The 17,506-nt window shown below is 36.4% G+C and overlaps 1 long non-coding RNA gene across 2 annotated transcripts in view; it reads left to right on the top strand.

Moving 5' to 3' along the window:
• Positions 1-17,506, top strand: part of LOC102015166 — a 95,636-nt gene that overhangs the window by 40,552 nt on the left and 37,578 nt on the right. For both annotated transcript variants that reach the window (XR_259172.2, XR_259173.2), the window contains exon 2: positions 14,630-15,903. This is a non-coding gene — a long non-coding RNA (uncharacterized LOC102015166). The remainder of the gene's footprint in view (positions 1-14,629; positions 15,904-17,506) is intronic.

Here is a 17,506-nt window from a genome sequence, read left to right as displayed (position 1 = left end):
TATTCATTTTTAGTGAAAAAGACTTATGGAGCAGGTAAATGGACAGCAAAACATCAGAGTATTTGAAAGATACTCTATGAAGTGAATTTAACCTGCTGGATGTCAGATACACTTAGTTCATGTTCCCTTAAGTTGAAGAATGGATTCTGAGGAACAACATAGGCTAGGAGTAGGAAAAATTTATTGAGAAGGAGAAAGCTCTTGAGAGATAGGAGGGGATCCTTTGGAAGTGGGTTACCATGGCTCCCACTTCTATAGAAAGTTTTATAGAGCAAAATCATGAGATGGATACAAAATCACAAGGTGGTTACAATGTGGCTCAAAACTATAATTAACCAGTAAAATTACAAGGGTAGCCATTTAGGTAATACTGATCCAGTGGGTCATCAGGTCATGTAGCAAGGGTACAAGGAAGAAAACAAAGACATCTTTGGGATGTCTTTGGGATGGGTTGGGAGGTCCTGGTTACCCACCTAGGTGACTGATATTTATGTAGACTTCATTGGACTAGGTGATGTCAGTTATATATAATCTTCAATTTATTGCTTATCCCTTTGGAAGACATGTAGGCTTGGTCATTCCAACTTTATTTTGAGGACTAGCCTTCTAACAAATGTGCCTCCACCCACAGCTATAAAGTGTTCCCATCTTCTGCCCTGACTCCCTTGAGGGCCTATCCCTGTCTTACTGCTTATAATATTTCTACCTAACTTAACTGTCTGTAATATTATTACCCTGTGCAAAACCTTATTATCCAAGAACCTAAATGCAGTTTTAGTATACTCATAGCATAAGATCATCACATCAGTTTGCATACTGATTTACTGAAAATTATCAATTCTAATTCATGAGAAAACTTAAAATATGCATGCACATGTCTCTGCTGAGATCCTGGCCTTTAATTTTGTGAAGAATTTGTTTCTGGAGGTAGTCTGGACCAGAAGGCTGGCTTGTTTTTGCCTTCTACTGTCTTGACTTTGGTCACTGAAAAATGCTTGAGTTGAAGGAAGTCCCTATTTATATTCAGCTTTGGCTGAAACACATTTACTGCAGAAATTTAACAAGTCTTTCAGATAATTTAGGTATTTTTAAAGAACTGTGAAACTACCTTTCAAAAAATGATTCTTGTCTTTTACTGAAACTCCCAATCAAGAACATGTACAATTCGCAAATACTAAGCAGGTTGTATTTTTCAATCTGTTTTTTCAAGGGCTCTCACAGCTTGCTTTGTCTCAGTTTTTGGGAAAGGGTTGGCTGGAGTGAAAGACAATGGATCAATGGGGATTTTGCGAAGGAGTCAAAAAAGGCTTTCTCTCTCAAATCTCTGAGGGAATTTATAGTATCTTACACAAAGGAGAAGAGTGTCAGTGTAAAGTAACAACCTCTGGAGAATTCTTAACGTACTCCACGATATCACTGGCTTTTGAAAACAGCAGAACCATTACAAATTCAGGTGAGTTACTAGCTACATAGGGGAAAATGACTTTCTCTGATTTCTTCTTGGATTATGTAGTTATAATATCTTTCTGATGCACATGGAAGCACTCATTACAACTGTCTCGAAGCCTGAGTCCCTATCATACATATTCTAACATGTCAAGAGGCTCAGCAACTGAGACCTGATCTACATATGCACTTGTTTTTAGCTATTTTTCTTAAAGTGATAAAGTAGTCTTGCCAAAAAAAGGAAACATGATGGAATTGGCATTGCTGAGTAAAGGTGCCATTTCTTACAGCCCCTCTGACTCTTTTATCTTTGAAAACTTCTTCTTGGCCCTGTGGTAGGCTGGGCAGGACTTCAGACAGTAATCCCAGTATGCTTCCTTGATACTGGAGGGAACGTACTGTAGAGGCGATAGAATTACAGCCATACGAGAGGGACATTCCACGGTACAATGATGTGTCTTTGAAACACTGAATGTATGAATCCATTTTTTTCAGTTCTGGCAAACTGGAATTTTTGCTTCACTTAGATGCTTTTCTATTGGTTATATAAATATTCCTTTGATGGAATTTTCCTAGGAAGATTATGATGAAAAAAGAGAATAGTACTTTCATCTGTGGTAATCCCAAGCTTGATTTTCTAGCATGATCTGAACATGTGTAAACCCAAGTGCAAGGATACTTTGGACTCAATGGCAATATGCCCCCCTTTTTGGTACCAGAAATCAAACTCAGGACCTTGCACTTGCCAGGCAGGCACTGTGCCACTGAGTTATATCCCCAGCCCAGGCCCCCCTTTCTTATAGTAAGAAGTGCATCATATTTTGAAATCTGACATGAATTAAAGTTAGATCATGGACAGACCACTGTTCAATTAGGGAGTTGACATTAATGCAGGGTGATAACTTTATGATTTTGAAAATAACTATTAACAATTCAGGCTGTAAATGCTACTATGTAGAGAAACAATATTCTCCAAACAAGAAGAAATGAAGAGAGAGTGCCCAGGGTGAGGTGGACAGTTGACTCTGTGAGCCTGAGGCCCAGATCTGTGGTCAGCTCTGGTTGTCTGGAAGGAGAGAAGGAAGGGAGAAGATCATCGAGAAAGAAGCAGGGAAACATGTCTGACATCTTGATGAGTTAGACAAGTAAATTAAATCTGTAGTGGTGTGGGCAGTCCGCACAGATGTGAAATTGTAGCCCTTGAAAGGAGGAAATGGAACATAAGGCTTTTGCTACACGTGTGATTAAATCTCATGAGTCCATGGAGAGGAAAATTGAGACGCCGGAGAAACAAATGATGCTGTAAAAACTGGTGTGTTCTGGCTGAGGCAGAGGGTGAAGATCCCCGAGGGAGATTAAGTTGTTTTAATGATTTTTGCTCCAAGCGAACTATGAAGATAAGCTGGAACTTCCCACCATGAAGAGTGATAACCCTTCACCTTTCCTGATAACCACATCTAGCCACTATTCTAGTCTGTCCTAGCTGCTGATTCTGGACAGAAAAGGGAATAGTAACCCAGCAAATCCTGGCCTTTAAATATTTTTTACTTTATTTAGATACTTGCTAGATGTAAAACAGGAGGATTTTTTTTTTTTTTTTTTTTTACTGGATAGTCTTTTTCTTCCTAGATTTTGACTTCTTATTTTTGGTCCATATACTTACTTTTAAGGAATCTTTTGCCTGGAATTTTATGTTAACAGTTTTAATAATACAGCAGAGTCTGAAAAAAAAGTATGTGTGTTAATATGTGTATTTATTATATTAAAATAGCTATATGGAAAATAGTTATATTCAGTGCTTGAGAAGTCAGAATTGTGACAATGGAATTAGATGTAAGAACTCCTTATGAGGAAATATTTAGTCTCTTCTATATATAGTTTATTAAATATGTAAGTAAAGAATAGGAGGTGAGGTTGGTGTCCTTTTTATATTTCCCAAACTCACAATCAATAGCTGGGTGTGCGTATGTGTTTGTGCGCATGTGTAGGTGCTCACCTGCACCCACGTGCAGAAAAGCACATAGAATCAGTTATTTCAGAAACTACTGATGAAAATCTCTCAAAATGGCGACAGTTGCTGATGGGTAGTAGTTCAGCCTATTTTGTTAGTCTTTCCTGACCACTGACTGACACTTATCTCCCCTAGCCAGCTTCTTCCTGCTCTTGACAGGCGGTGTGAGAGACGTGGAGTGCTGTGGGTTACAATCCTGGGGACAGGGTTACAAAGGAAATAGTGGGCTGTCTCCCATGTTTCTATTGATGCTTTTTTTTTTTTTCCCCCGGTACCGGGAATCGAACTCATGACCTTGCGCTTGCCAGGCAGGTGCTTTGCCCCTGAGCTAAATCCCCAGCCCCGCCATGTTTCTATTGAATGAATCTTATTCATCAGTGTCATATACTGCTTTTATAGATCAAAAGAAACAAAATTTAGATATTATAGAGCATTTAATTTAAAAGGAAGAGAACTCTGATCAAAACATATGAAAGGAATGAGAGAGTTTTCAGGGAATATTTCCACGAGTAACTGTTGAAACATACAGTAAAACCTTGGTTTCTGAGTATAATTTGTTCCAGAAACATGCTGATTATCTAGAGCATTTTTATATCAAAGCAAATTTCCCATAAAATGGAAGCTCAGATCATTTGTTCCAGAACCCAAAAATATTCATAAAAATTACAGTACTGTAATATAATATAAAATAATAAAGAATATACAAAATATAGAGAACAATAAACAAATTTATCTATACTTACCTTTGAAAAGCTTCATTGCTGGTGTAGGGATTCAAAAGAGATGAGGGTTATTGTGTAGGATGACTTTCACTGTCACCAGTGGAGTCATTGTTGTCTATTGGCTCAATGGAGTCTATTTGTACAACTTTAACAAGGGGCCTATTCAGTGACACTTGGTTTTGCCTCGTTTTGAGGATTGTGAGGAAATGTGGCATTGCACTGCTGTTGAATAGATTCCTTGCTTGCACTTCTACAGGCTTATTTGGGTGTTGCTTTTCTACAAAATTTTGTACTGTTTTCTACATTTTACACATCTCATTTAAAGTAAGAGATTGCTTTGCCTTTTGTTCTCTTCCTTAACAGGTGAGATTTCCTCATACCCTCTTGCTCTTGGGATATGATCACCCACAAACCCACAGAGAGAGAGAGAGAGAGAGAGTGAGGGAGGAGCCACTGGCTTAGTTGTGATCATGTGACATTCGGCATCATGTACTAATTGTGTTATGAGACATTGCTTGTTTATCCAGCTAAAATTTATTAGAAATATCTGCTCATCTTGTAGAGCACTTGTAGAATAAGTTACTTGCCATCCAAGAGTTTTACTATGTTAGGTATTTAAAGGTAACAGTGCAATTGTTCGCTAAATCTGAAGAATTATGCAAATAGTAGAATTATGCAAAAACATAGACATCTCTGTTTCTGTCAAGTTACACAGAAGAACATAGAAACATCCAGTGGAGAAATCCAGAGCAAACCCAAACACGGACAGTTATCTTAATCACATTTGCTTAAGAGTTTCAGAATTTCCTCCAGAGGAGAATTAGAATCTGCTACCAATGCACTCTGCATCCTATTATTAATGCATAATTGCATAATGTAAATACCTGATTATAGGCTCCTTTATTGTGAAAGTTCAGTCACTTCCAACTTTTTTTTTAAAAAAACAAACACTTGAAGTGTTATGGCTCATATCTAGATGTTTCCCCATAGCCTCACGCAGTCGTAGGTGGGGCTTTCCGAGGTGGATGCAGGGTATGTGATGCTGGGATTGATTCATGGTGTGATGCTAGGATTAAGGCTGTCCCAACCTGAAGGTGAGAGTTACCCACCCTAAGTGGGTGGGGGGAGCTTGGATAGGAGATAAGGGGCAGAAAGAGTGTCACTGGTCACTTGCTGCTGCTTTGCTACTTTGCAGCTTTTCTCCCTTCTGCCTACCATGAACTCTTTCTCCTCTGCAATGTCCCTCAGCCTCGCCACCCTGTCTTGGAGCTAGCCCACTCTGAACTGAATCTCTACAAGTTGAGCTACAATAAACCTTTCCTCTTTTAGATTTGGGTGTTGGGTATTTTGTCTCAGCAATGAGAAAAGTAACGAAGACATGAGGTAAAAAGATTACTTTGTGTATTCTAGTGATTAATAGTTGGAATCACAGCGCAGCACCCAACTTGAGCAGTGAAGACTCGAATATCTATAGTAAACAAAAGAGACAAGGCACATCAATTACCGACAGTGTTTAACCGGGACCTGTTAAGGAGCATTTCCTTACTGCTCTTGGGAGCCACCTTCCAGGTCAACCATTCTGTCGCAGAAATTGCACCTTTAGATGAAGTAGTGGATCTTCAAGGCTGTGGTGGTTTGGTCCTATTTTATGTAGACTAGCAGTGCTATGGAATTTCTCTGCGCTTTTCAGTACTGTAGGCACAAAGCACGTGTGGATTTTCAGCACTTGAAACAGGGTTAATTGAGGAATTGTATTTTTAATATTATTTCATTTTAATTAAAAAATTTAAAGAGCTAAATGTGGCTAGTTACTGTGGTTTGGACAGCACAGCTCTGAGGATGTGAGGCAGTATTTCTGTCCCAGGACTCCTATTCTTATTCCTGGATTAATGTGTACAGAAAGGTGTTCATTTCCAGTAGGATTTTCTTGCTTTGGGATTCTTATTGTAGTAGGTAGAGATTCCCTCACACATCTAATTCTGCTTCTCTAAAGCTCATTTTTCTTGTATCTTGCCTCCAAACCCAGACTTGTGAAGGAAATAACACATTAAATGAGTTCAGAAGTCACTGTAAACACAGCATATGTTGCTGAGTTTTTGCTAAAATATACAATTGAACTGATACTTTCTAACAGGTTACTATTCTTGTTTTAGCATATAGGTTCAGCTTTCAGAAAACAGCTTTGAGAGTCACTTTTGTATGTGTGCGTGTTTTTAAATAAAATACTCACAAATGGGCAATCTTAAAAAGTGAGAACATTCTTTTTGGAGGCTATTAAGCATATGGAGTGTTTGCACTTTGAGAAAGCAATGAATTAATGGAAACTCAGATTCTGTTATGCACTGGTACCACAGCTTTGCAACACAATGAATCTTAGGCTGATTACAATTCAGCCTTTTAGCAGGGTTCTACATGATCAGAGGTTTTGGAGTTAGAATTATTTGGTTGGAATGATTTGAAAATAATGTCACTGTTCAAGTTATTCTATCTTCTCTCCATTTAGATAAATATGCTAACGGTATGCTAAAGTGAGGCTGTCCATCTCTGATTATAATTAATTCATTATGCATACATTCATCCAATATATGAAAATCTCAGAAGTTTACCATGGGTTTATGTTATTAGGAGGATTAATCATTTTACATTACAAATATTAAAGTCTAAAGGCCTGGCAGTTTTCTTTCAGTTTTGGAAGTCTTTTGCTATGGGCTAAGGAAAACAGAGATGGCATGGAATTTGTCTTTGCTTAATTTTTCTCAGAGGAGATGTAGCCCTATCAGACTCTTCATCTACTTACTTTCAAATCTCAAAGAGTAGAGATATGTTTTAATTTTTTGACATATTGGCTTCTAGCTTGTAGAATTAATCTTAATTGTAGGCAATAAATGTCCATTAATTAAAATGAACAAATAATGGTAAAAGTTCAAAATCCAATCTTTCTGACGAGTCAGGCTACACATCACAGCATGGAAGACAATGACACTTCACTGGCAAACATGATGCCGTAGTTGGGAGAAGCAAGGATTTGAGAATGAGAAGCCTTAGGTGTATGCTTTGGCTCCAACTCTGTGAGTTGGGAAAGATACGTAAGAATCTTCAAGTTTCAATTTCTTCATGAAATTGGAGATAAAGTGCTTTGCCTTTCTTCAATACCAGCCAAGATTACATATGAAAATACCTTGAAACTGGAATGTGTTGTATCTATGCTAAGCATTACTATAACTGCAGGAGCAAAGCTACTCTTCGGAACAATTATTTTAACATTGTATGTAACTTTAAATATAAAATATGTTCTTGTATATCTTACATAAAAGAAGAAAAGGTGATGATTTCTTAACTTATGTTGACAGACTGTTTTTTGATGAACTGCTAGGGGTTTTATCTCTTTAGGATGGTATCGGACAGAGGTAAGGTTTTATTTGTTTTTAAATGGCTATGTAGAGTCATGATTATACTGTTTCAGTATTTGACATCAATGATTAATAATAGAGTCATAGAATATTTATTTCCTTAAATGTTGTACAGCATTAGGAGTAAAATTATGAAGGATTTTCTAACAATAGTGACCATGGGACACACAAAGAGTTGAAAAAATTATTTTTAGTACTTCTAAAAAATTACTGAAGCATTTTTCCCCATGTAAAGAACAGAAGTTTTCTTCAACTTTCTCAAATTTACTTACAGCTAAGACTGTTCTTATATTCCATCTTGTATGAGACCAGGCTTATGAGTGTAGCGGTTAAGTGGCTGAAAATCCTGATTTGGTTTTGCATTTACCATTCCGAACAGCTTCACTTAGTGAAGGGTCTTAAGATGCTAAGTGAAATAAACCAGACACAGAAGGTTAAATAGTGCATAGTTTCTGTTGCACACGAAACCCAAAATCTGAATAATTTAAAGAGTGAAATAGAGGCGAGATGATAGAAACAGGGGGATGGACTTTGTGGAGAGCAGAAGGAGATCCGGGGATGGAAGAAGAGAGAACAGTGAGGGGGACAGGAGGTAAGATGATTAAGGTGCAGTGGGTATACTCAGCAATTCCCCAAGATGACTGTCAGTATTACACATTGCAAATAGATACAAACAAAAAGACAAAGTAAAACCAAAGAGCAACTTCAAAACAGGTAAGCGTTATTCTTATTAAATCTAGCAGTTTGGGGGATATAATTTACATACAGTACAATTTTGTACAATTCATTAGTTTTAGTGGGTTTGTGCTATTATGCAAGCATCATCATGATATTTCACAGCTGTCACATCAACCTAAAAGATTCTCTTCCAGTTTGCCATCAGTCTTGTTCTCATTTGCAGCTGGAGGTGGCTAATAATCTGATTTCTATCACTACAGGTTTGCCTTTTGCAGAAATATCATGTAAATAGGGTCATGCAACATATGCAGTCTTTTGTGTCTGGCTTCTTGCACTCAGCAAAATGTTTTTAAGGTTTCCCCGCATAGTAGCAGGCATCAGGAGTTTGTTCCTTTATGGTGCTGAATAATAGTCCATTGTGTGACTGCTACATTTTGTTTATCCACTTACCGGTTGATGAGCATTTGGACTGCTTCAAGCTGGGGGTCTTAGAAACTATATAGATTAAAAATTCAACAATTCCTTCAGACCAGATGTATCTGCCAGAGAGATTCTTAAGAAATAAGTACATAAGAAACATAAGAAGAGCCTTAAAATTTTTTTGGGGGGGGGCTAGTAAATTCTATCAGTACAATGGAGAGTTCTGGCTGAAGTAAAAAACCACCTTGGTGTCCCTGGGAAGGAGGATTGAATTTGTGATTAATCTTTCCTTCTTAGTATCTTTTAGTATTGCTTTGTTTTCAGTGTGTATTTTGTAAGTTACATAGTTTGTGTCTTAGTTGCTTTTCTCTTGCTGAGACAAAATACCCGATGCCCACAGTTAAAGGGAGAAAGGTTTATTTTAGCTCAGTTTGTAAAGTGTTTAAGTCCATAGTTGGCTGCCTCCAAGGCAGGTGGCAGAGGAGAAACAGTTCATGACAGAGAAAAGGCAGCAAAAGCAAGTAAGCAAGCAAGAGAGCAGACAAGCCTCTTTTTTTCCCTTATATTGTATGCAAGCCACTGGGGTTAGGGTGGTACCAAACCAATCAGTACTGATTTAGTAGTCACACACCCTTAATTCCAGCATTACTGCATAAGGCTTCCAGAGGGCATCTAGACTCAAAACATAACAGTTGGCATTCATTTTATAAATTAATCTGAGAATTAATTTTAAAAATACAGAAAAATATACAGAGAGAATTTAAGCCACTTATATTTACTGTTATAACAGATATGCTTCACTTTATGATTTTGTTGTATACTTAGTTTATGAATTCTGGTAGTATCACTTTTACTTTCATAATCTCTATTATACTTTATTTTTAATTCTTCCAGAGACTACCTTTAAGCTTGGATAGAATATATCTGAGATTGTTAACATTAAGCCTACACCATTTCACTGTATCTTTTATGAGAAGAAAGCTTTAACACAACCCTTCTCAGGATGAGGAATATTACAAAATGACTTGATTTTGGCTGAGGAACACGAAGGCTCTTTGTGCAAGAAGTGGGCTCTAAATTGCTCTTGAACAATTGGCAGCAAACAAATAAGTAGAGGTAAAGAGAAAGACACAGCTATCTGGCAATTTTTATAAATTCTATAAAATTACTCATTTCATCATATTATTTTATGATAATGGTGGCTTGGCTGCTTTACTTTGATTCAGAACCTTAATATAGTCCTCAGAACAAACCTCCTTCCTGCAATAGCTGCAAACACCAGTTTTTGGTGAAAGGGGAAGGGGTCTCTTTCTGGGACAGAGACAATGCAGCTGTAGAGGCTTGGGAAGGTGAGCCCCCCACCCTGGCTGTGGAGGTGCTGGGGCATGGAGACAGAGTGTACAACACAGCACACAGACCAGTTCTGAATGAAGAGCATTCTAGTTCAGCCAGAGATAGCAGCACTATTGTATATCTTCTTGGTAATCTACATTTTTATGATTCAATAAAAAATTTAAACTGCTTCTGAAAGTATTGACTTTTTGTGTGTTCCCCAAAATGAAGCTGCCTTCCATACAGCAGAGGCTTAATAAATGACTGTTGAACTGAGTGAATGCATGGATAAACACAGTTGTCAGATACGGCCCTGAAGAGGTGAAATGTTTAATTTAGTATGTATATTCACTTTCCATTTTGTTAATAAGATACTACAGACTGGAGCTGCAAGATAACCTTTGCTAATGAGAGTGACATTGCGCACACAAACAACGGCAACCTCTCTACCAGGCTTGTAAAGTGTTTTCATTTTACAACCAAATTTGATTTGTCCTGCCAAATTTGCATCGCTCTGCTCATTATGATCAATAGCAGCTTCTTTGTTTTCTTTACCTATTTCCATTTAGATCGTGGAGTAAATTACTAAACTGTGACATCTTCAACCAAGGGTGCTTTTTTTTTTAGAAGTAATGATGCACTGATTATTGCTGTCAGTAAATGAGAGTTGTGAAACTCCTAAATCTGGGGTCCAGACCCTGGACCATGGTAATTTTAATTAGGCCATGCCAGGCTGCTTGGCAAACATTGTTAGGCTTCCTTGGAGCTATTTTTGCTGAAATGAATGCATTTGCTGCAAGCCTCTTGCATTTCACATTATATTATACCTACACCCATAGGTTCATGATGGGTACTATTTGTTCTAGCATATGTACAAGCTTACCATATAAATGCTTTATCCAATGATACAGCATTGTAGCTAGAACTAATTACCTTTAGTGTCACTATCATTTCACAGAGGAGAACCAGACTTGGGAAGATGTTTAGATGGCTAAATAGGAAGAAAGCTCTGTCTGCCCTTCAGCCTTGGGGTTCATGAATTGTTTCACTCACTTTTGGAGCAGAAGGATGGAGGCTACCATGACTATTTTAAATGTGTCCCAGCTCCACCCAACTAGTTATAAAGGCATAGTTAGTTTCTTGCACAGGTACATTTGAACTTTGACTTGAATCCTACTTTTGGACCTTAATTTATTCAGAGCAAGAGGTATAGAAGGAAAATTTACAATTGTCTGTCATAATCTTTCAATTATACTGAATAATTTAATAAGAAAAATCTGCATATAAATTGTGTATCACGTGACAAATTTTTGAGCTTAGTGTTTATCCAAGAACCATTTTTTATTACAAAAAGCACAAACAATGTATGTCCTCCATTTTCCTAAGTGAGAAATGATTAGCATTTTTTTTGGGTGTAACTTTTCATCTGGAAAATAATTCTTTCAAGAAAAGTCATCAGGTAGAAGACACGTTAGAAAAGAAAAACTAAATTTCAAAATTAATTTCTCATACAATTTAAATAGTAATTAAAAACATCTTCTTCCAAATCTTAGGGAACTAAGGATCCTCTAATGCATTCTACAAGAGGTATTGGATTAAACTAACAAGTGTCTAAAACTTTATTGTTTAGTGGATGTAGATTGTTAATATAACTCAGGAAGAAAAATTGAATTTTGGATAGAACAGTCAACAACTTTAAAATGATTATCATTTTTTGCATTGTTTCATTTTGCTTTCAATACAAAAAATGAGAAATGCAATTAATATGGTTTAACTCTGCAGGATAAATATTATTATTTAATGATGTATAAAACAACTCTGTTCTAATAGCCTCATGCTGGGCACAGAAATGAAAAAAAGCCCAGATTTATGTTTATGTAAGTGTGCATTGAGGACATCTAGCTCTTTATTTTGAGCACTTGGACTCATTTAACTTTGTTACCTATCAAGAGAATATTTTGAGAGGCATTATGCATGTCACATAATTCTTAAAACTCCACATGTCAGGGTGAATAAATATAAGATATAAGGACTGAAATTTAAACGTATCTGTTTACTGATGGACCATTTCCTTTGCCCACTTCGCTAATTCTACTAATGTATAAAGATATGTCATAATAAGTAATGATGCAGTTGGCAATGCTGAGTGAGCACCAGCTAGGGCCAGAACACAGTCAGAATGCAGTGTATCCGCATCTGGTTGAGATCAGTGTGGCTCCTATGATTAAATTCCGACTCCAGAGTCAGGCACTGGATGTTTTCACAAATCAAACTGTATTTGCGCTGAATCCTTCCTATCTTTTATGGTGAAACCAGCCTTTCCTGTCCTAGGCACATTCTCAAAGGTTTTTATTCCTCTTTGTTTATCGGTGCCGTGCTCCTTCCATCTGGAATGCCCTCACTGTACAGCTCTGCGCGTCTGATTTGCACTTCTCTGGAACATTTTATCTGCTTCCATTCTTAGTCAAAAATGATACATTTATACCTTTTCATGGTATGTATTTTCTACTTGAATTATATTTAGTTTTGAACATGTTCTATCTTTTCTACTAGGTTGCCGGTTTTGTGACAGCATAAGCAATGTATTAGCCAGCTATTCCTGCATTTTTCATACCACCTTGGAAAGTATCTATTACAGGCTCCTAGGACATACATTTTAAAGATGGTACTGTTTTAAAGATGTTTTCCAGTGGACTGGAAAACACACAAGTGTGAGTGGCAGACTCTTGATGAATTATTTTCTTCTTATAGACTGGCTGCTTTTTGCTTTTATCATCCTTAGCTTAAGTCCTTCTACATCTAAACCTTACATAGTTTTTAAGAAAGGAATTTACAAATGAAAGAAACAGCACTAACTGATGCAGGCAAAAATAATCACCTGAACTTAATGGATGCAAAGGTAGAGAGTACACGGGGAGTCCTTTGGTACAGTGGGGTAATTAGTAGTAATGTGCCTCCCGTACTCTCTGGATGTGTTGCAAGGACATTAATGGTGATGGTAAGAAGCTAAAAGGGCATCCAAGGCACACATTTTGTCTTTAATAGAAGCTGTGTATCATTGCTAGTCCCTAGGTGGTCCTTTAGGTCAGAAGGATACAATTTCCATTCATGAACATAGCTACAATTGGTAGACAGTTAAATGACTTTAAATGATTGACTTTGTGTTTAAGGGTTTCTTTTTAAACTAAGAGACGTTATGCAATGTACTGATTAAGAAAAGAATTCAATGAACTAATAGCAATTAGCAGTATAGCTACGGTAACAGAGAAATATTTATGCCTGTTTTGTTTGAGCAGTTTTTCATGCCTCTGTCATGTAATTTGAGCAACTACTTTGAAGATAACAATACATAATGTACTAACCATGTTACTCTCCTACAACCATGTTTTGAAATTTTTTACCATTGTTTTTAATGTTTATTTATTTTTTCTTTTAAAATAAAAAAAAGAAAAGAACTTGACTGGCCAGGTTCAAAGCTAGTAGTTACTGTAAAGTAAAGCTTTCTTATTTTTGTTTCATCATATATAAAATTAAGACTTTATGTGGGATGTTTTATGGTTTAAATATTATATCATATGTAAAGCATGTAGGATTTATTATTACTACTATTTTTATTCCTCTTTCTTCAATCTAGTAAAGGGTACAGCTATCTATCATGACATTTTTGGAGTGGGGAAACAACTTCCTATTATAGTTTGTTTTGCAGATGTCTTCTTTCCTTTTCACTTGGATTTAAAAAAAAAAAACAAAAGAAAAAACAAAAAAAACCTTCCCAAGACTCTTTCCTAATCCCAGATTGTGTATTACACAAAAAATGTAGCAATTTAATTGCTTTGGAGATTGTTTACTGGAAAATGTGGCCCACATATCTTCTTTGTATTAAATACTATGCCTCCTGTATTCATCAGTGTGGTCAGATGCTACAGAACTCCCTTTGATTATTTAAGCAGAATGTTTTTAAAAACAATATAGGCATGTGTAGGAGAATGAGACTAGTCTTACTAGTTATAAAAATCAACTGAAAATGAATTAAAGAGTTGAATTTAAAACTGAAACAACAATACTAGCACAACATAGGAGAATCCTTTCAGACCCTGGAATAGACAAAGATTTTTTTTGGACAAGAAAGTATAGGAAACAAAAATCAAAATAGATAGGTGTGATTACATAAAAATCTTCTGCATAGTAAAGGAAATAATTAACAGAGTTAAGAGGCAATCTACAAAATGGAAGAAAAATATTTGCAAACTATGCATCTCATAAAGGAGTGATAGCCAGAATATATAAGGTCTTCAAAAACAATAGAAAACCCCCCCAAATAACTCACTTCAAAATAGGCAATTATCAAGGAAGTACAAATAAAACAACAATGCACACTGTAGTTAAAAAAAACCCCACTTTATCCCAGTAAGAGTGACTATTATTAAAAAGGAAAATCATAATAAATACTGGCAAGGATGTGGAGAAAAGGAATCTTTGCATACTGTTAATGGGAATGTAAATTAGTATAGCCATTACGGAAAACAGTACGAGGGTTTCTCAAAATAGTAAAAAGGGATCCACCACATAACCCAGAAATTCTGCTCATATATATATATATTTCTTTCCAGGATCATGGCAGCACTATGCACACTCACCATGAAGTAGAAACAACTCAAGTGTCCATCAGCTGGTGAACTGATAACAAAAATATATATGCACACCATGGAACAGTGTTCGGCTACAAAAGATTGAAATTTTGTCATTTGTGACAACCTGGATGAAACTGGAGACTGTTATGTTAAGTGACAATCCAAACATGGAGAGATAAGTACCACATGAACTGACTCATACATAGGTTACAAAAAAGCTGGTATCATAGAGTTAAGAGTAGAGCAGAGGTCACCAGAGGGTGAGGGGAAGGGGAAGAGGTAGGGATGTGAGCGTGTGATACATGCATGTTGTTACAATTTTATGAGCAACAGATTCTGCTGTGCTATTGAATAGTACGATGACTATAGATGATAATGTACTACAATTTTAAAAATCTAGAAGAAGGGAGTTTGAATATTTCCCCATAAGGAAATGATGAGTATTTGAGGAAATAGATATGCTTATCTTGATTTAAGCATTAGACAGTGTACACAGGTATCAAAATATCATATGGAGCCCCATAAATATGTACAATTTTTATGTTTCTACATATTAAAAATAACTTTAAATTAAAAATCTGTCTCATAAGTAGGTCTTTGGCATGTCTGCGAGTTGCTCATAGGATAAATATTCTGAAATTGAATTGCCACATCAAAATGCATTTGATTTGATAACTTTTGCTAAATTGCCTTCTGTGGAACTTGTACCAGTTTTCACTTTCACCAGCAATGCCCAAGAATACCTTTTACTCATATCTTTGCCAGTGTAGAGTGTTTTTAATGTCTGGGTTTTGCTAGTCAAATTTTATATATATATAAATATATATATATGCACACACACATACACACACACATATATAAGTTACTTTTATCTACTATCTACAAAGGGTGAAATTGAGCAAGTTGTTGTGTGGTTTGTACTCCTTTGAGCTTTCTGTTATTAGAGTTTGTTTTCTTACAGAAAGTCGTTCTTTTTCATTGATTTATATGGTGTTTATAGTTTAGGAAAATTAATTTTTATCTGACAGAGAATTGCAAATATTCTTGCAGTCTGGCAAAGGTGTTCTAATTTTGCTCTTGTTGCTATTTAGCAATTGTCTTTTGGCTTTACTTTTAGAGATAATTGCAAGAAGAAAAAAATTATTTCTCCAATTTGTCAATTGGAAAAGTTACATGTTCTAACTTTTACATGTTTGTAGAGCTACTTTTATTTTTTTTTTTAGGGATATGCACAGGAATGCAAGAACTACTAGGTAAGTAAAAAAAATCCAAATGTGGTACATATATAAAACCATATCTTATCAATGTCTGTCTCCCTTCTTTTTAAAACTCTTCAGTAGCTCTCTATTTTTCCTGGGATATAATACACATTTTTATTTTTACTATGATCTGCATGATTGTTCATGATAGTTTTTCCAGCCTTACCTGGCACACACGACAGACATACCCTACCTAATATTAAGCTCTTTTATGAGAATTTATTTTAATCTCTCAAATTTTCACACTTGCTTTTGCTTTATCCCTGAGCAATATAAATTCCTTCATTTGAAATATTCTCCTTTCTTTACTTATTCTCTTTAGTCAATAACTTCTGCTTATTCTACTCATATTAGCTAACTTGTTATTTTCTCGAGAAAATTCTAAGATCCTATCCCCAAGTGAAGGTTATGTGCACTTCTTGTGTCTTCCTATGGCATCTTACTCAATCTTGAGGGAAAATGAGGGCAGAATATTTCCTAAGAGCAGAGATTGTGGTGATGTTTCTCTATATTTTTGGAAAACCATTTTGTTGAGATATAATACACAGTGCATAAAATTTACCTATGTAAAGTGTAATTTGACAACTTTTATATGCAAAAATTGTCACCAGTTATGCAGATCTCACCACCATCAATTTTATCATGTTTCTATTACCCCCCCCAAATTCTATAGTCTTAGCAGGCTTACACCCATTTTTTCCTCTATTTCATCCCAAGCAGCAACTAACTGAATTTCTGTCTCTAGAGATTTGCCTATACTAGACATTCCATATAAACAGAATCAAAATATATGACATGGTCTTCTGTGATTGGTTTCTTTTGCTTAGAATAACTGTTATGGATTATATCTCTGTGTCCCTCAAGAGCCTCATGTAATTATAGGCAGGGCATTTGGAAGGTGATTGACTAGATTATGGGGCTTATACCTCTCTTGTTGCTAGAAGGTAGGGTCTGATCAGAAGAGGAGGGCCAATGAGGGAATGACCTGGTGGGTTTTATCTCCCTCTCAACCTGCTTCTGTCATTCTCTCCTTCCTCTCCCCCCATGCCATGAGCATTCTTGTCAGCCATGCCATTCTGCCTTGGAGCCAACCAATTAAAAGCTGAAACCTCCACAAGGTGTGCACCCAAATAAACCTCTACTCCTTTAAGTTGTGGGTGTGAGGTATTGTGCTTCAGCAAAGAGAAAGTGATTAAGATTTTGGTATCAGAAAAGTGGAGTCATTGTTGTGACCACCTATGTGGATCAGAAGCTTTTGGAAGTGATTCACTGGAGGAGCTTGGAAAGGTTTGGAGATTCTACCTAGAGAAGCAGCCCTAAAAATGTTGTAAGCTGAGTTTTGTGGGAGATTCTAGTCAGGGGTCAGATGACCACAATGCTGATAGTAACACAGCCAGTAAAGAACAAGCTCAGGAGGTTTCAGTTGGGAAGAAGGACTCCACTGGCAACTGGACTCTAGGCCATGTGTACAATTCTCTGACAGAAGATTTTATGACATTTTGGTTATGTCCTGAGACTGTGTGAGAGCCTTTGATTAAGAGTAGTTGAATAATTAATCTGGTAGTGGAAATTTCAGGGTGGTTCAACACTGAGGTTG

The sequence above is a fragment of the Chinchilla lanigera genome, unplaced genomic scaffold, assembly GCF_000276665.1.
Source record: "Chinchilla lanigera isolate Chin_1 unplaced genomic scaffold, ChiLan1.0 scaffold00002, whole genome shotgun sequence".
Taxonomy (NCBI): Eukaryota; Metazoa; Chordata; class Mammalia; order Rodentia; family Chinchillidae; genus Chinchilla; species Chinchilla lanigera.
This window is presented reverse-complemented; position numbering and strand designations above follow the sequence as displayed.